The sequence below is a fragment of the Leptosomus discolor genome, chromosome 1, assembly GCF_034619465.1.
Source record: "Leptosomus discolor isolate bLepDis1 chromosome 1, bLepDis1.hap2, whole genome shotgun sequence".
Taxonomy (NCBI): domain Eukaryota; kingdom Metazoa; phylum Chordata; class Aves; order Leptosomiformes; family Leptosomidae; genus Leptosomus; species Leptosomus discolor.
The window spans coordinates 100897384-100921784 of NC_141391.1; the positions used below are offsets into that span (position 1 = coordinate 100897384).

At 39.1% G+C, this 24401-nt stretch overlaps 1 protein-coding gene across 1 annotated transcript in view; it reads right to left on the reverse strand.

Annotated features, from left to right (window-relative positions):
* DYRK1A (dual specificity tyrosine phosphorylation regulated kinase 1A) overlaps positions 1–23981 on the reverse strand; it is an 89188-nt gene extending 65207 nt beyond the window's left edge. Inside the window, exon 1 of the mRNA XM_086477680.1 lies at positions 23955–23981. The gene's annotated coding sequence lies outside the window, so the exon portion shown is untranslated. The remainder of the gene's footprint in view (positions 1–23954) is intronic.
* Positions 23982–24401: the final 420 nt, after the last annotated feature.

Consider the following 24401-nt stretch of genomic DNA (forward strand, 5'->3'; position numbering starts at 1 on the left):
TTTTCTTACACACTGTAAAATTATTTTCAGTGTTCCAAAAAGCACTAGTTCCTCTAAAAAGTAGATACTGTGAATTACTGGTTTCACTCTTACGCTAAATTTACAACACTTGATCCAAGAACCCATCCTTTAAGTGTGAAAGCATGCACAAGCAGCTTTTCTGAAATCATGAAGTTTCTCGCCCAAATTCAAACCTGGCAAAGGCAGAACTACAAGTTGCAAGAGAGCAAGAATTTCTTTTCAGCAACAGTACCGCTTAAGCTGCCTGTATCCTTTACACCACTACCTGTTTGGCTCAGACAGTGCTACTATTACAGGGTCACTCACCAAACTGCACTGGGAGCAGGAGAGAAAAAAATAAAGAAAAACAAACAAACAAAAAGACCACTATTTTTTTATCCCACATCCGTCCATTAATCTGGTCCACTACAGATGTGCAGCAGTCTGGCAGCAAGAACAAACAGCTGGGACAAAAAGGGCTTCTTAGGCCAGTATTGGTGTCAAAATACTAAATGCTGAAGTGTACTTAATTTTATCATAGAAGGACCTACAATGGTGTCCCACCAGTATTAACTCAGTAAGACTTGAGTGCAATCCGAATCTCTGAAATATCTGATTTATAACATACAATTTTTTAACTCAGTTTTTACGAAAAGAAACGCTTAACTTCTAAAAAATGTACTGCCTTCCTTGTATATGAAGGAACTGAACAGTGTAAAATTTATACTTGACCCATACAGCCAGACAACTCAGGATTTGGTTTTAAAATATCAATTTGTTCATGTGAACCCCAGAATAAAGCCTGTGGTTTTAGGAAGAATTAAACTGACACAACTGGGGCGGGGGGGGGGGGGGGAGGGGGGAAGGAAGGAAACAGCTCCACACTTTCGCTAACACAAAAGTTCAAATACTTCAGATTTTTTAGATAATTTGCATATGCTTCTTTTCTTACTCATTAACTAAAAATATTAATTTTAGAAGCACAAATGTAAAATATTTTTCAGTATACTGACCATGTAAGGAATGACAAACCAGAGGGGGAGTGATTATTTTTCCAGTTACTTAATAGCGTCAAGCAAAACAGATGTGGTTACGTCTTAACTGTTTTGGATCAGCAAAGTCACACCACAGTATTTACATTCCCCTCCCTCATCCAAAAGCAAAGAGACACTACACCAGTTGTCATCCATCACCTGCAATATCAGCTAGAACATTTGCAACTGTTGGATGTCACTGAACTCTTACAACAAGTGCTTGCTTCTGTACTGTTTAACAGCCTCACTGTACAAATGTGATTACTAGAGTCCCATTTATATGATTCTAACTCAAATTCACATAAGCATGAAGACAATAGAATTTTAGGAAAAGGAAGGGTATTTATGAAATCCAGGTATTTTAGAATGATTTCTGTCATCATACAAAACCAGATGTATATAACAATCTAATTCTTTTTCCTGTTAAACACACGCCTCCTTACCTATGACCTCCTTAAAAGGCGACATTTGACAAGCAAGGATTTAATTGATTTATTTTTTTTTTTTTTTTTTAGAAACAGAGCCATTTTAGTTAGCATGTTCAACATGAACTAAACAGTAACATGTGAGTAAAGTCACATTTCAAAGCAGAACATCCGTGAGGGCTGTAAACTAGTCTATCCAGAGTAATGTGCTCTCACAGGTGTAAAATGCTCTTCAGAGCTGGCATTTTTCTAGATGCCCTCGAAAAGATTGATCCTTTAATTTACAAAACCAGTTTCTGTTCCTTGTACTTGGGAAAAGAACTTCAAAAATGCAAAGCAAAACATATGCCACTATATATTTCCATTCATCAGTTTAGAACTTTAGACCTAAAAAGCCTCAAGAGAATACAACCTTCCTACTTCTCCCTCATAGGAACACCTAAAATTTCCACAGAATGTGGCAAATCATCACTCAACTTACATATCTTTACTACAACCCTGATATTAGTACAGCTTATTATTCTTCCAATTTATTGGTCACTAACTACTACTTCCATTCTTTGTCATACCCTTTATTTTCAAAGCTCTGTCCTTCTCAGCTACTGTACCAATGCAGCTACTTCAACTTTTTAACCCTAGGGTTGTGACAGGACTTGTAGTGCTCTCCAGGCAAACAACACATACTGAAATGCTTTTACCTCTGAAAACCTGCAAGAGCTCAGACACATATTGTACATACATACAGACACACACACATGCACACTACATGCCTATGCGAGGTAAGGACGGTTGTCCTTCCCTGCAAATACAGACTCTTAACTGCAACGTCTTTATACTGATGAAAACATAAAATACTGTTTTTGAACAGGCAAAGAACAGTTTCTGTCCAAAAGTTTGCCAAAATAGCTATTTAAAAAAAAAAAAAAAAATTCAAGAAATGGAAGAAACTAAAATGGGCATCTGAATGGTATAGTATTTTCACAGCTACCAGGTTTTTAAACAAACTATTACGACTTCAGCTAAGTGACCCATCCTTACCAAATTCAGATGTTACTGGGTTTTGACACCATTACTGCTTCCGTAACTCTTTGCTTTTCCCCCTTTTAATTCTGTCCTAAAGCATGACAAATTCCGTATCGTGCTGCAATGTACATGTAACACAAACCAGAAGTTAATAAATTCAGAAGTTATCATCATGTTTCAGTAAACATTAGTGTAACAGAACTGACCAAAACCAGAATGAATGTAAAATCTTACCCAGACCACAACAAACTCTGTTACAAAAATACTTTATATGCTTACACAGATGCCTAGGAAAGGATCTGTAGAGCTGCTATCGCATGTCTAAATGAAGTAAGACTTCTTTTCCATTTCAACTTTGGCAGCAGATAGTTCCAACGCTACTTTCAAAGACGATCTAAAGTTACATATTTCAAGTACATGTGTAACAAGCTAGATGTTTGTTGCCCTGATACAGTAGTACCTTTAATCTTGAAGGCTTCCAAAATATTTTAATATATGGAGACATGAACACCTACAATCTTCCAAATTAAAAAAATAAAGCAAAACAACCAACGACACACAACTGTGAACTGCTGGCTAGCTCCATAAATAGATTATGCTTATTTTAGGACTTTGGTTAAGTGGCTTGTTTCAGCCATACATTGGTTTGTGTGCCTTTAAATACTTTTTAACCTTTTCAAACACACCATGGACTAAATGCTGTTTAATTGATCCCCATACGAGACCTCCCATTGACAACTGCAACGCCACAGTATACCTTTGCCTTTCATTATTCAGAGGATTCAGACTGGATAGGCACAGACATAGCCAGGTACCCTCTGGTCAAGTGTTAACTATATGCCTGGGTCTTAAACTAGACTTCACCCCATAAATCCCCATACCTTCTGCTAAAGCGGGTATACTTCTGATATGAAAAAGTGAAAATGCAGAAGTACTGCTGATACCCTTTCCAATTTAACACAAAACAGGTTTAGTTGCCCAAGCTTCAGTTGAGGCTGAAAAACTGAAGCTTGTCTACTTCCACCTTGTATCCAAAGAAACCAAGTTAAAATATTTAGCTCTCAAACATCGGAATTTTCCTTAATGCATCTATCAGACTTCACCCACTCAGATGGGTTTTTCTGGGGACACCTGTTCAGAGATGTTTCTGAGCCACTGCATCTAAAAGGAGCAGAAAAAGCAAGACATTTCTTCAGTTACAAATATATACTTTATTCGCCCTGGAAATCCTGCAGAACTCCATATCAACCTTGTCTGGAAAAAAAACAAAACAAACCAAAAAAAAAAAACCAACCAAACTCTAACCCTTAAAAACCAATCAATGAACTAGGTGAATCGTAAGTCTTTCCAAAACATTTCAGCCACAACATCATTCTGATGGTAAGCTCATCAGTCACTAGGAAAAAATACTTAAATTACTATATCTAGAGCACAGTCATTTAAGAAACCTGCCATGGAGGATGGCCCCAGCTCGAAGCTCTCTCCTTTTTTTTGGTCTTCTCTCAGAGATGTAGACAAGACACAATTTGTCTTATCATCAGGCGATGATTTTTAAGCAGGACAAGTTCACAGGCTTCAGATTCATATTAAAATAGTCAAACTCAGTACTTCAGAAATAGGGTACACACTGTCTCTCCAGAAAGGCGAGGGGAACACTGATTTAGCAGGTTGACAGCAGCAACCACAGCAGTTTTGGCTCACAAATGGCTATTCCTAAAAGTAACTCTAAACACATTCCTCAAAGTGGAAGGACACACTTCTCTATTTGCACAACTCTGAAGTCCCACCACATTATTTCTCTTTTTCTGCATAGTACTAAAATGGAATATGGAATAGCCATGCAAGTGTAATAAATAGGGACATAACCACAACTTAAGTTTGCTTACAGAAGTCAGATTCGCCTTTTAATTAGATTCATCAATGTTAAGAGGCGCTTGAAGGGAATTTTAGGATTACATCTGCAGTTTTAGGATATTGACAACATAACTGGGACCCTAAGCTCACAGATGGGAAAGAGAAATTAAAAGTTGTTTAAAGAAAAAGGGGAGGAAGCTCTTGCTTCCAAAACTATCTATACCATAACTGCTCTTCCAGCTCTTTTTAACTTGGAAACCAAACACCAAGCTCCAGCTTTCACCAGACACGTCAGTAAGGAAACACTATGCCTAAAAATCTTGTTCAACAAGCTTTCAAATAGCAGTTCATATGAAGTCCAATAGCTTTGAAAATTGACAGTGGTCAAGTTCAAGACTCCAACCAGATACACCCAAAATTGATGGTAAATAAACTGAGTTGTTTCATTAAAATAAAAATTCTCAGGCTGCAGTTCCCAAAAAAACAAAGTTGATTTAGATTTGACTGCTGTGTTCCCACGTACACCCCTCCTTGCCCTCAACCACTCAGTGCAGGCCCATCTCTTGCACCACGTCTGGCAGCTGCCCCAGTCTGAGTCAGTTCTGCAATTTAGCATGATATAAAATACTCACCTTTTTTGATCAGTTTTCTGCTGACTCTGCACAGCTTCACAGCCTGAGCCTGACTTTCAGCTTAAAAATCTACACAGTAAGTAAGAACCTAATTGTTCTTTTTAGCGTGTGCATAAAGCTAACACATTTATATTCTGCATAATACTACTCGATCACAGAGAACTTTATTGGTGTTTTTCCGCAGTCTTTGATGTTCTGGACCTTTAAAACTCACAGCACCCAGATCAGGGCCAGGAGTCCAAATACTTACTGATACTGGCAGTGACACAGCCATGCTCTAGGACTGTGCTGGGGTAATAAACAGGGCATTCTGCTCATGGAGGGAGAACCTCATTGCGTTAGGTGTTCTGTGACACAATAAAATGGTGATCCTCGCCTAAAAAGCTCACTACCTAAACAGACCATGTTTGTCCACAGGAAAAGTAGAAAGCTGACAAACCAGCTATCTATAACAAGGTTTGCTGTATAGGCTGAGAACACAGTACAAGAGAAGTAACTAAAGCATTTCCAATAGTTCTTGCCAAACTGCCACAGAGCATGTTGAAGACCACAGCTAACAGCGGGTTTGATATCGATAGTAATAGACCCCACCTCTACTTCAAGAACGCAAGTGAAATGTTTGCAGGCTTTTCTATATATAGTTTGTGTCTGTCATAATAGTCTACATAAATAAATTTGAAGCAACAAATTTAATCAGGCATGCCAACTACAAACTTCTGATGTTGGAAACGAAATGAACAAAAAAAAAGATTTTTCACCACAGTAAAATCCAGCATCCTTACCATTCAGCTCTCAGTGTCCCAGCCTAAGTATATAGAGAGTTTTCCACAACATGCTTTAAGTCCTAATTCAGGCTCAGGTTGACCAATGTAACAGTAGGAGAGAAATGTGAATTCTAAAGCAAAAATAATTCTATTTTGGATTACTGCAGCAATCACATAGTGAACATTATTTATATTATATTATATTAGAAGATCACAATTTAGAGGAGCTCAGGAAACGCACCGTTTTCAAAATGCAAGACACCTCTAGCATAAGCACAATATCACCTATTTCTTAGGAATTACACTTACTACACACATTTTAAAAAAATATCACAGAGTATTTGTATTTCAACATATAAATTAACAAATGCAAAGACACGCAATTTATCATATTAAGTCCTTAAGAAATTTAACTTAATTTCACTACTATAAAAAAATTAATGTTAAAGCCCCCTAAATAACTGAAGAGTGAGTAGAATATAACCCCTCTACAAAGCATTCTGTTCCATCTATACTCTCTCCACTTTATTTGCATATTATTCCTAACCTGGTGGTTGTGCTACATTTCCATAATTCACATTAATATCTTTCCACTGAGAAAATAAAACATTATCCAGGAGCCATTTCCTGTAAAATGCCTAAGCACTATTAAATCCCAGACAGGTTTCTTTTCTCCTCTTCCCTTAAGGTAAGCACACTAATCACTAGATTAGAGAGTCATGTTTCCCTTCTCTCCCTCTGTCCCATGATTCTTTAATTCTTTTTTGTACAATAGTACAGACTACACGGGACTTGAGGACAGCTGCCAAGAACATCCGAAAAGCCCGGTGATCTAGGTATTCTCATTGGAGTCGAACAACGTGAATTCTGATTCTCGCCATCTCAGGAACACATCAGACTGCCAGGAAGGGCAGCAGTCCCCCTCTGTCTTTCCCAACTCTCAGGTGCACAGTTGTGCCCCCTTCGTCAGAAAGCTTCAGTGTTCACGGTGAACATACAGTGAAACAAACCAACTCAACAACGCAATTAAAAACTGTTCACATCTTTGTCAGGTTCATTTCACAGAATGGTAGGGTTGGAAGGGACCTCTGGAGACCATCTAGTCCAACCTCCCTGCTGAAGCAGGTTCACCTAGTTTCTGCCAGTTTAGTAAACCAAACTGGCTCAGCAAAGGGTTAAGAAAAACTTAAATCTAGAACAAAAAGGCCAAAACAGATGCTAGCTCTGTTTATGCCACACAACTTCCCACCAAGCGCATGCCTTCACAAGCTCACCAAACTCAGGGCTACTACTTATAAAAGAGCAAATTGCAGACGAGGCTCAATTTCCTCACGCTCCCCCACCTCAAGATGAAACAGTTTAGGTAGCTAAGTTGGCAGTAAAGTTTCTACCCTACTTACATCAGTAGGTTTTTGTACTTAGCTTCTTAAGCTGGCCCAATGTGGAAAGTAAAGCAAAAATGCCAATACAAGAGAACTTGCAGGTATGCTAAAACTGAGGGAGAAAGTGGACAGAGACAGTCTCTTGTGAGCCAGTTTAGGCTGCTGTCAAATGGCCATGTCATACTGCCCTGCAACATCCAGGCACCAAAGAGGGAGGGGTTGCAATGATGAGGGCTACAAGTCCATCTGTGGCCCTAGCTTAACTCCTCTCTGTCTCCTAAACCATCTTTGAAGTAGAAAACTACTGTAACTCTTTTATCATGCTCATGAGGTAATCTCCAGTGCATATGGCATCACAAGGCACTTCAAAACTATGGTGAAGAAGTCTCCAAAGTAGATCAACAGAAAATGCACAAATGGGTTTTCGTTTTCTTTGTTCCCTCAATGTAGTAAATAAATATATGAATAAAGATTCCACATGTTCCTCACATCATTCACTCCAGAACTACAGTCCTAACATTTCTCAGAATATAGATCACCATCAGCCCCAAGAATTTTTAACAAAATATGAATCATCCTACCAGAATACTTTTTAACTTAACATAATTGAACACGGTTTTAAGTTCCACCTGTAGTTCATGTACCACGGCCTTATTCCCTGGTTAAGGAACCACTGACCTAGAAAACTCTTACTGAGGAATGAGATAAATTAACGAACTTCAGTAAATTTTCAAATAATCTAGTGATGAAGTCAAAATATCTTCTTTTTCAGACTCAGTAACGTCTTGTATTATTATCTTGTTAGCCTCCATCCCTGCTATTAAGCATAACGCTGAAGCAAATCTCGGTATATGCCAAGACATACCAAGATAATACTGCAGAGGTACTTGGTCACAAAATTTTGCTGAGTTTTATATGGTATTGTAATCCATTAAGAAGAATTCAGACACCCTGTTCAAGTCATATATGCATATGAATACATACACACACAGGGGGAAGAGCCAGTACAGATAGTGGGTACACATCAACCAACAAAAGCTTTACAAGGGTACGTTTATTATCACATTGAATAAAGATTTCATCAAACATTCATGGCAGCTCTGTACCTCTACAAAATATGGTTACAGGTAGCTCACTGGAGACTGTAGAACACTTGTTCTGCCAGATACAATTATTACCTTTTCTGCTATAGGTTAAAAACAAAACAGAACAAAACAAAAACAACCCACACTACAAAAAACCCAAACTGGACAAAACCCCCACACCACTAAGCCCAGAATGTACTCATCATAACCTAATATGACATTCTACACAACTTTTTTAAAATTTCATCCAGTAATTCCTCATCAAGCCTTCATCAATGTATGGAATACCCCACAAAAAGATCTGTCATTTACAAGCCTTCAGAGACCAAGAAAACCACGACACTCTTTCATCAAATGGAATGGACTGCCAATCACCATTAAAACTGTATTATTTCCTGCTTATCAATATAGAAGACCAGACTTCCTGGTGTGGAAAAGGTTTTATGAATCTAACAAGCGGTTGCAGATCCCCTGCCGTAAGGTAACTCAAGCCAAATCGGACAGCTAAGAGTTCAAATTCACAATCATGTTTACAAGTTACCTTCTGTCAGCTTATCCTCAGTAACTGACCACACACACCTACCTACACAGACACACACCGCTTTCGCCCACAACAAATGTGAGAGACACTGCTTTCACTCAGACAACAGAAAAAGAAGGTTAAGGCTAAGTAGCACATGATTGCTAAGCCAATCTAATCATTTGCTGCTACAAAAAAAAAGGGGGGAGGCAGCGGGATCTGTTCTGCCCACATTCCTCCCTTTCCCAGCCCTTACTGCTCTAGCACTAATTGACCCAATAGAAAACCAACTTTTTTCAGGTTTGTTTACTGGGTTTCTCACACACACAGAAGGTGCCAAACTATTTGAATCAATATGCCACTTTTTTGATATACCAGAGGTTTTTAAGGACTTTGGACAATCTTTTTAAAAAAATAACTGTGTTTTATTATGGTGCTGAATGTGTAGTTCAAGCTTAGTCTGTCAACTTGGAATAATGTTTTGAATCCCTTTTTGAGTACAGTCACTATGGAGATATATGGAATTCATTTTTTAATATTCTCTGATGGCAGTCATAAGACAAAAGTCTAAAAAACAGCTCTCATCAAGATAAAAGCCCAGGAAAATTTTAACAGAGGCCCTTCAGATTACTTTTGTCTAATTATGAGAAAAATAGAAAAAGCTGAATCTTTGGGACAGTTCATATGAACTTGACCAATTCCAGCATCCAATGACTCTGTATAAACTGACCAATCTAATGCTGAGTTATTTGTCACTTGTTCAAGAAGCACACATTGCACTAAAACTTTCACATTACACATTTAACTAATTCTAGGACACGCTAAGATTATACAACTTTGTGATTATTTAATAGTATCTCTGCCAGCATCAGAAGTTGCTAGGTTTCTGACCAGAGGAGCTTGGTTTCCTGTAGCATTTTTTTTTTCCTGATGAAAATTCCTACAACGATTTTAATAAGTCAGGTTTGCAGGAAGGATATGAGGACAAATCAAAAAAAAAAAAAAAGGCTTTTAAATTCTGACCTTACAGGCCTCCAAACAGTACTCAAGACCACCACATCTGAGGTAACCAGGAAATAACAAGGCAAGAAAATCTTTAGCATCCCACTGAAGTCCTTGCAGACTACCATGAATAGCTTGCTAGATGGAAAGACTCCAAAACAAAGCCACTTCTCCACTTTTTCTTTAATTTCCTACTAATGTTACTGAACTGCTGTATTTCATACAATGATGTGCTGTGCTTTTTAAGAAAGATTGCTGTAAAAAACTTTTGATATACAGATGCTCTTTTTCCCATTTTGTGAAAGAGCTCAACAAAAAGGTCATAAGTGTGATGTGACACACTCTGTGGATGGTGCCAGCAGAGGTATCCTTAGGAAGAATACAGTTTTTGTAGACACATCTGAAACAGCACAGCAACGCATGAAATCACAGAGGCATACCAAAAGGGGTAAGAAAAGCAAGATTCAGCTCATATCAGGTGCACCAAACAGACCAATTGCAGCCGAACAGACTCATCTCTAGAGCCACAGTTTCCAGTGCAAGGCAAAAAGGGAACACTGAACATGACAGCATAGTCATGAAGATGGTCAAAATAGAGAACTCTGTCCCAGTTCGTAACACCATACACTACGCTGACATCTTCCTTTCTAACGTAAGTTAGAAGAAGCAAAGCCACATGTAGTGGCTTCAAAACTGGGACCTCCATCTTCCAAAGACTTTTTTATTTTTTCTTTAAAGCAAGAAAGTACCGCCTTTGGAAACAAGCCAGAACTCCACACTGCTAATTTGAGACTTTACTTGAACTGAACATAAAGGAGATAGCTTAAGAGAAACAGACCTCTACAGAGTTCAGTGGTGCTACACTGAATCTCAAGGAAGATGGATCCCCACATGGATCTAGCAGCCAAGGCCTACTCTCCCTTTTTTTGCTCAAAGACATTTTTATTCAAAATATTTCAAGTGAGCTTCATACCGGATTTACAGGAATTACTAGAAAGCATAGAGACATTCTTCATGTGTTTAGGAAAGAACAACAGACATGCTAACCTGTTCAGATTATACCTGCCACAGACACTGCCTGAAACCACTGAGCAGGCCTCCCCCCTTTCGTGAAGGGGTGAAGGAGATTGTTGCCCTTCAGGATGTCATCCAAGACAAAGTGGGAAGTTCTGAAATGCAGAATAGTCAACCCAAAGCAAGTTAGGGAAAAATATAAACAAGGCTTTATGAAAAGTGCAATGGATTGCTAAAGAGGGGGATGGGAGGGGGGAAAGACAGGCACTAAACATCAAAGTAGCTAAACCATTATTTGACTAAGAAACCTCAACTACTCCTAGAAACTGAGCAATGCCATATTGTTTAACACATGCCAAAAGTTTTTAGCCATGAAAAAACCACATGCATAAAACAAGCATGATGAACAAGTTTATTGAAGAGTAGACCAAAACAAGACCCAAAGCAGAAGAGATGGATAGGATTAAAAAAAATAATAATAAAAAAATAAAATCATACGATCATATAAGCCACAATCCACTGAAGAGATACAGCATTTATGCTTAATACTTTTATTTACTAACCAAGAAGGAACCGACTGAACATTTCCAAAGACAACTATCATATCGTGCTTGCCCTATTAGCATGTACATCCCGAGAGCAGGCTGCTTGATAACTTGACCTCGAACAGCTGGTCTAATGAAACAAAAACCTGCAAGCTCAGAAAGTGATCTGTTTAAGTGTGCTCTCATATAAGAATGCAAAAGTAAGATATTGTCCATCACATTTTGTGTGGAGGAAGCATGCCTTGCAAGGTATGTAAGGTGCTCCTGCCCCCAGCCCACCCAATGACTTGGAGAAGCAAAGAAGATGTGCAGAAAAATTCCATTGCTTTTTTCCTGCTTTTAAGAGCAAGTGCATTGTCCAATCTTCCATGTTTTTATTTGAAGTCACTTTGGATTATTAAAATATGGAAGGATATTAAAATATGGATGGATTCAGATATTGAGGAATCAGCACTCCTGTCTACTTTCCCAATTAACAAGCAAATAGTTATCAACAAAATTTATATAACTTGAACAAAAATATTAGGTATCTGAATACATGGAAGTGAAAGATCAGCATAATCCCAGCAGCTCTGGTCACTTATTTAAGAGGACAAGCAAGCATGGAATTTCCAAAAGTTAGTTGTTTGTTTGTTTTTTAACATAACTAGTCCAGCTGGTGGTTATGTTAGAACTGGACTATCAAGAGAAACATTTTTTCATGTCTCCTTTGTGTAGCAGGAATAAGAAAACTAAGCATGTTTATTGTGCAATTTAGCTTCTGGTATCAATAAGCTATGCTCACATTTTATAGAGACAGCTGAAAAATACCTTTTATTAGAACATTAACTTCAGAAACTCCAATTCATCTTTCAGTTTGTCCAAACAGGAACAATATATATTTTGTGTGCACATATCGTGTCTTAAGGCAATATAGAACTCCAGTAAAAACTTCAGAAGTGCATGAGAAGAAATCTACATATTGTATTGTTTTGTGGTAATGTTTGGGAAGAAAAAAAAAAAAAAAACACAACAGAAAATTAAAAACTTTGGGTTTCTTAAGAGGTTTTAGTCTTTAAAACACGGGTATTTTTTTCCCCATAAAACCCCTGTTCTTACAGGGGGGAAGGAAGGGCAAGTGAGAAACAACAAGCAGGAGATAGCACTGAGAAAGCAAGAGACAGCAGGTGAAAAATAAGAGGCGTTTGAGAGACCGAGCATTAGAAGGGACATGAGAGAAAAAGGGCATGAACAGAAGCTGGAAAATTGTTAAAAAGAGCGAGGAAAAACTAGAGGAAGACTACGAGTTAAAATAGCGCAAGAAAACAGATGCATCAAGAGTAAGTAGGAGAGCTAGACAGCAAGCAGGAGAGTTAAGAGAGAGAACTTGTTATCAAGTAAGACTGTGGTAGCGCGTGTTAAAGAGTGCACATGAGCAGGACAGCATCAGAGAACATTAGAGAGGTAGCAGGCATGGAAGTTTGAGATAGCAAGCAGAAGTCTGAGAGAGGTAGAGCAAGGAGTGGGGGGAGACAGACACACTGACAGGAGAGTGATTTACTACAGAAGGGGTGGCAAAAATTCCTCAGAATGATGTTCTCCATTAAGTAACCGTGCTATCGGAGCCAGTTAACCAACCCCTGCCTCTTCTAGGCACCCTGTTCCTGTCCACCCACACAACCCATTCCATTATCTCGTCAAATGTCTGAGCAGCAGCACAGTGTACTGGGTCTGGGAACCGATCTGACTGAAAAGTAACCTGATTCTCCACCCACACACACACCCAAATGTTATATATATAAAATTATGTATTTCAGCCAACTCAGTTTCCAAGTCTGATTCACTGGTTGGTCTTACAAACAGCTGTGCCAACACAAAGCAGGTGGGAACAAGCAGCCAGAATCTGGAGAGAAGGGGAGCTGCTTAAGCAGTAATTGCCTTCAAAGAACTCCTTGTTGCACACTTTGCCTTAGAAGGACTCTTTCAACAATTTCCCTCAAAGTGCTTCAGTGCCTCTACATCTTGCAGCATCAATTTGCTAATACTTATGCTGTAAAACAAACACATATAATATCATCAGATTAAATACTGTGCATGTCCCAAACCCCTCATAGGTGAGATAAAAAACCAAAGAGCTGTTGCTTTTCATCTTTTTGCTTCTTTTTTATCAATTATTTCAAATTTGGCATAGATGCAGTTTTGGGGAGAGCAAAGTAGTTTTCACTAGCCCTAGAAAAACATTAGACAGATTTGGGTGGGTGGAAGGAGAAAATGGTTTAGGGTAGAAGGAAAGGGAAGAGAAGAATCAATGTTGCTTGTGTTTTTCTCTGAATACACTGTTCTTTGCCATGTTGCCCTTCAAGACTCCCTCATCACTGAAATTATGTACCAGTCTACAGTCTTAACTCATGCTAGAAGATGGAATTGATCTGGATGAAAAAAAGATAATGAAGTCTTCTCAAATTTCCCTCAAATTTAAGAAGGTATAGTAATAGAAGACCAATAGTTTCAACCTTTACTCATCAGCTTCTGTCAGTTTGCTTTCCTTTACTGCCACTACTACCAACCAATGTCTCAAGATTCTGTGACAAGCCTGATCAGCTTAAACACAGATTATTATTGTAGAAGAGTCGCATTTAAGACATTTACACAGTTTTCCCTCATGAAAGCCAGCCAAACCCAAGCATACAAAAGGGTAGTTTACACACCCGGTATACGCTTGCACTGCTAACCCACTGTTCCCTGAACCACTCACTCTCAAGTGGCTCACCCATCGGATTGAGAACTCAGCCCTGCCAGACCAGGTAGGAGAGGTGGGAGCTTCTGTAGTAGTAAGATAGAGATGTTCAATCATACAAACTGAGCAAACACCATATATGACTCTTCTTCCTTCTGGGTGAAAAAAAGTTTTATAAATGTCATAAAATCACAGACTAAGTTAAGAAATGTTTAAGGCAAGCCTAATACACATTTCTGTCTCTTTTATGTATTTGGCAACAAAATCTTTACTTACACAGTCAAACGCTATTTTATTTACTGAACAGATACTTAACACGTACATCAGGAGGACAGGACACAGAAAACAAAGCTATACAGTAAACGCCAGCGATCCCATAAATGATACTGTCTACTGAAATACTCCACCAGTTCCTTCCAACATTGAGCTATGCGTATCAAATGGGGAAACAGATTGCAAGTAAAAAAATATTTATTTTTTTTTAAAAGACAAGCTAACTCCCTTTGGGAAAAATGAGTTTGAACTCTAATTCTCCCAAATTTCCAAACAAATCCTAAGTTCCTTGAGCAGACCTCTATCTGGATATGCTGAGTCACTCTCCAACCTTAAGAGACTGCTTCTCCGAGTTACAAAGCACTCTGAATATAAAAAGTCAAAGGCAACTGCAAATACATAGCATCCTGCTATTAAGAAGACAGACACGCAAAACCTTAACCTCATCTCCGCCCCTTGCGTCACCATGTAACTTTGGGCAAGTCACTACCTTTTTTGCTTTCATTCCCCTTGCTAAAAAGCAGCTCAGTTACATGTATTTATCTCCTGTTAGCAAAGCAAAAACTGCTGTGTGTATGGAAAGCAACATGAAGTTAAGTGCTATATAAAATCCCTAAAATCTCTGAAATCCCTCTCCCCACCCCAAAAAACAGTGCCTTAGGTTAGACTGCCAATAAGCAAGATACATAAAAATTTCTAGATTCAGTGGAGGGTTTTTTCAGTACATTAGATCCTAATCATTGAAAAACATTTCTGTTCCACAAGATGCTGGAAGAATCTGTTAGCATTTGCTAGATCCAGGTACTAAAATGCTTTATCTGTGCTCAAGCCTATAAGAAAGTCACAAACCTGAGCCTAAGTGCAAGGTCTGAACAGTGTAAAATTATTAACAATTTATACCTAAGAAAATAAAATTGCATTTACTGCATGAAGAAAGATAGTCCAGGCCAGCAAAAGCAAAGAGATAATTTTCCCATTTTTGTCAGTGTTTGAGTGCTTGACTTAGTTTGGGAATTTTCATGGAAATAACTAATAAAGTCAAACATCACTCTACAGAGGTACTCAAGATTAAAATACAAGGAGAAAGACTGTACTTACAACATATGAAATATAATGCATAACTGTTTCTTCAAATACATAAACAAACTGGCACTGTCAATTTGGGAGCTCAAAGGTTTCAGAATATACATAATGACTAATTTCAAAACTGTATTCCGGGCCCACTGTATGTTTGCTAAAAATGTATCTTGAGCTTCCACGTCACCTCAAACCAGAGATCTCGGACTGTTTTGTTTTAACAAAGATTAAGAGGTGGGGTTTTTTTAAAGTAGCGGTAGTCCAGAGAAAGAGAATGAAAGCAAAGCATACAAACGATCCTATATCAGAAAATACCAAGGGAAATTTTTTCAAATATGTAAGTCTAAAAATTAAACTCTTCATCCCATATTCAAACTCTTGTATAGAAATAACTGCATATTCTCCCGTACCAGTAAAATTCAGTAGGAACAACGACACTCAAAAGTCTTAACAGAAGAGAGTAAGGCCAATAGTATGACAACATACTGTTTCAGCTATGTAGGCCTAAGACGATACTTTTGAGGTAAAAAAAACCTAGCGGTAAAGACATACAAGATTACAAATGACATAGGGAAGGTAAATTAAGTACCCCCTCTCTTGTAACAGACTTTGGAAATACACACTAAAGGTGTATTTCAAACAACAAAAGTAAACTAAGGCCAAGGAAATGTTTTTCACATTTTTCACACACACAAAAATTATTTACTGATCTCAATCAGAACACGTCCCTGAAGAAAAAAAAAATATATTTTTTTATTATTATTTTTATTTTTTTTTTTAAGAACTAGAAATTATTATATTGGACAGAATGGGAAAAAAGCGAAAAACCGAACCAAACCAAACCAAACCACTCCTATGCTTCAGAATGTAAGTCTACCATGAACTTCTCAGTAATAGGAAAATATTTAATGACATGAACGACTACAATTTTTTATTTCCTTTATCTTAATTTTTTTTTAATAAGCATTTAGAAACCTTATTGACATTAGTTTTTGCTGCTATTAAATAAAAGCCCCACACTCCAGAAATCTAATAGTCTATATGCACACAAATCACGGATACAGACTGATCCTAAGTCACTGACCACCTCTGATGTTTCCAAATGCAAAGCACACCATGCATACACTGGCAAAGCTTCAGAAGGCTTCCTAAAAACGTCAGTTTGTCACACGTGTACATTCCTTTCCTTCACATACAAAACACTGAGCTGAATGTCCCTGTGTATCACCACATACATTTCGCTTTTATACTTCACTTCCATTAGAACAGTAGCTAAACTGAAACAAATTTACTTTAAAGTATCTCCATTCAATCAGAAAGTAGCATTTTTAGACATTGTGCAGAAGACAGAATGATTTCAAAGCATGATGGTTGAACCTTATGAACTATAGGTAGAACTTTTTTTTCCTCATTTCTTGAAATAACAGAACATCTAGCAGAAAACTAGAATGATATACCTGCTTTATGCAGGTATACAACTACTTCTTCACATCATAAGAAGAGAGAAAAAAATAATTTTTTTAAACTGTACTTTAAAACAGAGAACTGGAGATAACACATAACTTGGTCAATACGTTTTCCTTGCTTTATTAACTTCTGTAAGAAATTAAATGGAAATATTTTAGCAAAAAAATATTTTGATTTACTGCAATTATCTGTCAACGCTAAGTAAAGGGGCATTAGTTATTACCCTTCCCATTCAGAAACTGTCTCCAATTTTGCTGGTTCCTTACACAAGGAAAGAATTACACAAGTTTCTGGTCCCCATCAGATGAAGCAAAGCCAATCTTGATTTAGCAATGACAACAAAATTTGTCAAGTGTTATCATTAACCACTAAGGTAAGGCAGCGAAGTACTTGTACTCCAACAACATGTTTCCACATGTGCAACTGGATTTCTTAAGGTTTCAAAACTGAACTCATAAAGTTTTAAAATGTCCATGCTGTGAACATGACTCTGGTTAATTTAACTCCATAAAGATATGTAAATGAGTGTTTTGATGGGTAAAAAGACCAAAAGTAGACTCATATGGACACTGTGAACTGCAAATCATGACTGCATGCTGCGTAAAATACATAGGTGAAAACACCCCCAAACAAATCCTACAAAGACAGAGATAAACCCTCTTGTAAGGACCACATCAGATAGCATTAACGGATTCTATTCACACCTCCAGATTATTAGGTTTTAGATGTTCTATCATTAAGCTTTGGTACAACAGACTATCACAACCCTTTTTATTTACCAGAAGGAAAACAAACCACAAACACGTCTGCATTTACACAATGCCATAACAAAAACATAGAAGAACGTTAGGAACAAACGGGTATGCGTCCCAAAGTCATGAAATCCTAGTTAAATAGAGAAAGAAATAATACTCACTTCATGTTGTATGTACAGTACAACACAAAACTGAAATCAGATCCCAACTAAGGTCTCTTAAGTAGTACGACAATGCAAAACCAAGTAATTTTTAACTACGCCCTTATAATACAAACTTCAAGTATAGTTTATCACACAGTATCATATATAGTCTTTCCACTCAGCCTTCAACATAAATGAATCATTCATGATGCTGTCTCTAGTAGACATAGTTCACAGAAGACATTAATTCACTTAGAAACTAAGTTTGTAAAACGCATGGAGTATTAAAAATAATAAACCATCAGGCAAAGTTCAAGGAGACACAGGAGTCATTCAAAATGAAGCTGCACTAACTGCATAGTTACCTGACCTCTTCCCAGAACTGCACCTAATAGTGCTTCTGATTTGGGGGGAAAGCGTAATGTAAGTTTGTAGCCTTAGCATATACAGAACTTTACTTCAGCAAAAATCTGATTTCAGTGGGAAGACATAGGCAGGTACGTGCAATCATGTACACGTTCAGCATTTGCAGTAATGCTCATTTTCCTGCACAGGGCCTCTCACAAACATCTCAACTTCTGAAGGCACACTATGACATTGATAGGAAAGTCCCCTTAAATAAAGGGCACAGAATTCAAAGCTTATGAACACCTGATCATGCCGAAAAACGTACATTCAATTGTGTTATTCCACAACCATGACCCGGCATTTGTAGTATTTATGAGTAACTTCTACAGAAAGTGAAACTGCCAAGATCTTCATGCAACAATCACTTCTTGTAACATTAACAAAGACATCAATATGTTTCAAACATTAACTTGCAATTTTTGGCATACCATTAAATTAATGCCTACTTATCCACAAGTTAGAAAGAATAACAACACAGAAGCCAGAATGAGACACGTTCCAGAGAAGTTACCGAGCTTCCAATATCAACTGGATTTTGAAGGAGCGTCCTAGAAACTGATTTGTCTTTAACCATACACATACCCTACATGTATAACATGTCTAAGTCCTGCTAAAACTGTATTTAAAAACCAAGAACATATATGGTCAGACATTCGTAAATAGGAAAAAATGCTGTAGTTACAACTGGACAGATCAGACAGAGATCAGTGTAATGAAATTCACTGCGTTCAGGAAAACACAGAACTGCGTAAGTATGGACACATTAACTTCCTTACCTGAAAATATTTGTTTTTTTTTCCCCTTCCTTCAGTTTGAACAGTAAACTGATAGCAGGGACACAAAACTGTTTCCTCTACAACGGAAGCAGACGCGCTATGCTCCCATTGGCTTCTCAGCGACAGGTCCACCAGCAAAGTAAATGAGAAGCTATGAGCAATTTACATAGTTCACAGGAACGCAAATCAGGATTTGAACACATACAGGTAAACAGGATTTCGAACGAACAAAACCATTAGCTACCTGTGCTGGAAGCCAGGAAGGCAAAACCCAATGAACAATAGGGTCTGGGGACACTAGGATTTAAAACTTTCACTGGCAAGTTCAATTTAATCACTGAAATGTATTTTACTGTGACTGTGCCAACTAGTCTTTCTACTTGTCTGATTTTTTTCAATAACTCATCAAAATTCACTCTAAATTTTTTCAATTATATTTTGAAAGAATAACTCTGCCATCAGAAATCAATTTGTATTATTTCCCATTCCGCTCTTATTTCATCATCCAAATGGTTATTAAAAAGAAAGAGGAAACTTTTCAACACACACAGGTATTAATATATTATTAAATATTCCTTAAACTGATTCAAAACACAAGCCTATTTTTATCTTTCTCGGGGGGTGGGGAAGAAAAATAGAAAGTTTTGGAACTTTATGTAAGACATATATTGAAAGCTTGGTTTCTCACAGCTGGAACAAAACTGACACTTAATGGAGTTAATTTCACTTTCATTTACTCAGTTTCACTTTCAGGTACTTAGTGCTACTAAGACCTTGGAAACTTTGCAAGGAACGTGTTTACAAACAAGTGCTAGCTTATGGTATTTTAATTAGAGAAACATTTTCACTGCTTTTAAGAAATGCTACATTCGGAGCCGAAATTAAACTGGTTTTGCCTTCATACAGGGTACCCGAAATAGCTACTACCTAGACTTCAGAGGCTCCAGAGTGTTCTCGCTGTATGGACGTAAGCAGAGCTGACTGGGAACTACCTTTCACATCTCCCTAACCCTTCAGTGGGCATTCTCCCTGTAAATCAGACGGACAGGACATTTGGGAATGAATGAGGATACAATAATGTCAGTACCTTTCATATTGAGACATTCCATCCCCAACCTTTTCAACAATGGAAAAACTTACCTATGCTTTAGAGACTGGGGAGTGGAGGGAAAAAAAAGGGAGGGGGGACAAGTGAGAGAGGAGAAAGGGAACCTTATGAAGACAATAGGATTTAGCCTGTCTCATAACTATGTGCCTTCTAGTCAGAAGAGCCCTTTTTTGATCTGTGCTCTCAGGCAAGTAAGCCATAATTAGGCACTCACAGATACTGGACAAGACTTGTATGTATGAGTATTAGGGGAAACGGAGCTAAACTCCAAATAAAGCTGGGCTAAGTGTGAACTAGAGACCTATTCTAAAGCAATGACATACATTTGTACCAGCAAAAGCAGTTATTTTTTCAGTCATGCTTGGATAAAACCAAATCAAACACAGAATTTTACCTTCCTTCCCCATAAGGGAAAAAAACAACCAACGGGTATCAGTTACAAACTGTTACATTACTTGTTACACACAACTAATGATTAGGTCATTGCAATTCCATTGGTATATTGTGTCACCTTGAAGAGAGGGTACTAGTTAACTGTACATACAGAATATGTCTTTCTGGAAGTAACAATTGTTTCTAATTATCAAAAGTTTCTCCAGTGTTTTTAAACCATCGACAGACTACAGTTCCCCTAAGTCTCCTCTTGAAGGACCCATGGAGGTAAGAAAGGAAAAGGAGAGTATTCCCCTTCTCAGAACATCATTTACTTTTTTCTCCACTCATAAGCTTACAAGAAAGGCATGTTTGGTCACAAAGGTTTCTTGTATTACTTCAGATAGTCTTAGAGCAAAAAAGAAGTCTCATTGCATAAACATATCAAGTGTTTTAGACTTTGTAAGGTCTGATTATCAAAAAAAGTTATTATATAATTTTTTTTAAAGATGTTTCTTACCAAAAATCTTAATAAAGAGATGAAACTGTAAACTTAACAAATAACCTGTTGTACTCAGTTATAAAGACAAAAGCGGCAGTTCTCTGTAAATAATCCTATTCTACAACAACAGATCTATTTACAAAAGGATTTCAGAAGTTATACAAGTCTCCCATGCTCCCATAAAAAAAAAGGTATCAGAAAGTTTTTTACCTCACTTTGGAGAAGAGTTCTCCAAATGGCATTAAAAATTACCATACAAAGACTAAACATATACCAGTCTTCCAATTCGTACTCAAAAACACAAGCCGTAACAACTTTCAATCTACAGTCCTGTAGCCAGGGTAAAAACACCTGAAATAAAGAGGTTTTAAGAGGAATGCTGAAAAGAGAATCTAATTATAGCAACAAAATTGCTTCTTTGGTAAGCGTACATTTTAGTCTTCAAATCACCACCCATTTCAGTTCAGATGAAACTCTGAAATGCTATCAGAGGAAATACAGGTACAGTGTTTCATGTGTTTTAAGTAGTCTTTTCACATACTAGCATATGACCAGGTGGTACAGTGTCAAACACATTAGCATAAACTAAAAGGGACCTTTTCACTTTATGTTAAGGTATTGATTCATTAATTTGAACTAAAATGACAAAAATACCACAGTAAGTCCATTAAGGCAAAGGCTAATAATATAGTTAACCCAGACAACACATCTTTCTTTGCAAGGCCCTATCAGAATTAAGATTTTAAACTGTGGTACACGTTAGCAAATATGTCCTAATTAAACAAAACCTTAAAAGCTTGGACAAGGCACACAGTTTTTACTAGGTACCAGTCATGTTTTCCTTCTACTTTAAGCTATCAACCAGTTTGGTCGAAGCAGTTTATGGTCATCACGTGTTAATACCCAGTCTACACAAACCCCACATACTTTAAAAATTGATAAATTCCTGATGACTACCTCATTATTTTACACACGTAAGAAATGCTACCCATAAACTGACACTGAAATAGAGAAGTCTTGGCTGCTATTAGGTAAAATTATCCTTGTTGTGGCTTCTCCGTCACTGTCCAACACGGGGGAGGGGATCCCAATGACAAGTTCTAAATCCACCCAAGTATTGATTCAGGAACTGTAACGTTGCTGCTCATGTAACAAACTGTCTTTCTTACCTATTTGCCTGAAAACAATATTAAACTATTGTCATATGTAAATGCGTACACAGCAATTTAACAGAAGGAATTGCCCTTTTTCCTCCATTTAAGAGGACCATGCCCTTTATTCAATTTTGAACAAGTCACTCTTGCTTTAGTCAAAGAATATTTAAAAACTCTATAAGCTTCAAAAACTTTGACAGAATTTTTAATTCACGCAGAAAATGTAAATTTAACACTTCACACACATATTCTTCTTCAGACTGCAAATAAAAATACTCTAGTTCTAAATAATTCATATAAGCCAAAAACATGAAGCGTAGCCTACAAAAGTAGTCTATATATATATACACGCCAAGTTCACTAAATATATCTAGATAATAGTTAACAAATACCATCTTATACTCAGTTACTTTCGGTGTTATTATTCTAATTCTATAAAGTATAATTAATTTTCCAAAAATATCCAACCTACAGAGGTTGGGGGGAGGGCGGTGCAGAGAAAAAGAGAAACAAGTTTACCAAAACTTTTTGGGGCTACAGACTGTTCCAGTGAGGCAAGTTAAATTCTGCTTGGTTACAGGCAGGTAATTAAAACACAACTGCAAACAAAATGTTTGCTTATTTGTCACCAGATTCACAGATTCTTCAGTTTCACACACCTTTTCTTAAGGAAAGTATAAAATACCAACACAATAATAAAACAAGTTGTTAACCTCTAGGTATCCAGATCCCCCTATGATATTATATCCATGTAAGTGCGACTACATATACCTACTGGTAAAACTTAACAGCACACTCTCATTCGGATTAAAACAGCAGGTTGTCAAAAACACGCTTGTTGATTTATCTTGTAGTCAGATATTCTGTCTTTGTTAATTTTAAAGAACAATGAATGTTTATTTCCCCCGATGACTGTGGAGTAATAGGAGAACTAAGTAACAGCAGCAATCTAGACACATGATCAAAGAACCCCTACACAGTCTTTGGACAGACTAAACCGAAAACTTCAAAGCTGACTGAGATTCAAAAATGCACCAATTTCGAAATTTCAAATTACAGTACTTTTAATTGTGTTTTCTGATTTTGTGGCGGTGGGAGAGAATGCCACTCCAGAGAAGGAACACCCTACGTATCAGATGAGGTCTCCAATTTCTTCAGAAACACAAAGCTAAATTCCTGAAAGACTGCAGCCAGCTATTAAAACACAGAAGTGCCTGTGTGTCCCTGTGCCTGTACCCAACTGCTTCTCCCTCCTCTTCCCCAACCCACCCCCCGCCCAGATGACAGTCATCTCACACAGGTACTCCTTCTACATCGGCCTCCAACTTCCCCACCTACCTACGGCACAAACCCCTCACCCGGGTGCGGGCAGGGGCACCTAAAGCCTCCACCACAACAGGTGCCTGCTCAGCTGATGGTTCAACTCCTGACGCCCTCCTCGCCTCCCTCTCCCCGCTCCCAGACCGGGGCGAGACCTCGCACCCGCCCACCGCAGGGCGTTGCGCATAAGAGCGACCGAGGATCCAAGCGAGCTCCCTTCCTCCACCGCCGGTCCTGCGGCCCTTCTTGCCGCTCCGCTTCCCAACCCGGCAGCGACAGCCTCTCCCGGACGCCTGGGGGAAATCGGCCGCAGAGGCCGCGGCCGCCGCCGCTGCCCCCCGGCCATGCCCGGCCTGCCCCAGAAGGGGGCGGCGGTACGGAGGGCGGGGAAGAAGGCCAGGTCCAAAGCCCGGTGCGGGTCCCGGCCCTGCCAGCTCCGACCCGGGGCTCGGCGGGCCCCGGCGATTTCCCCACCTCCTCTCTCTAAGATGGCAGCGGAGCTGCCCCCTGCGCTGCGCCCCCCTCGACCGCGCCGGGCCGGGAGGTGGCACCAGCTCGTCCCGCTGCGCAGCTCCCCGCCACCGGCTGAGGCGGCTCACTTACCCGTGTGGGGGGCGGCGGGCCCTGCGCTCCGGCCCGGCTTCTCCCGGTTGAGGCCTCTTCCTTCGGGCGGCGGGCGCAGGCAGGGCGAAGAGCGAGCGCTTTCCCCGGCCTCGGCCAGGGGCCCCGGCACGGCAGCGCCTCCCTCTTGCGCGCTCCGCAGTCCGGCCGCCCCGCCGCGCTCGGGCCCGCACGGCTGGCGGCGGTGCCGGTGCCGCTCGGGGCGCCGGGGGTACCGGCCGCGGGGTCTATCCGCTGCGCGCCTTCCTCTCTGGGCGGCGAAGAAGAGGTGGGGGTGGAGGAGGAGGGGAGGGGGGGGCCCGGCCCGGCGGGCGGATCCGCGGTGCTTCCTGGCCGGGCTGGATTTTCTATCGCTCACAAAATGGCGCGCGTTCCAAACCTGCGCAGCGCCCGGCGGCGGCAGCGGCGGGGCCCGGCCTCACCTCGGCT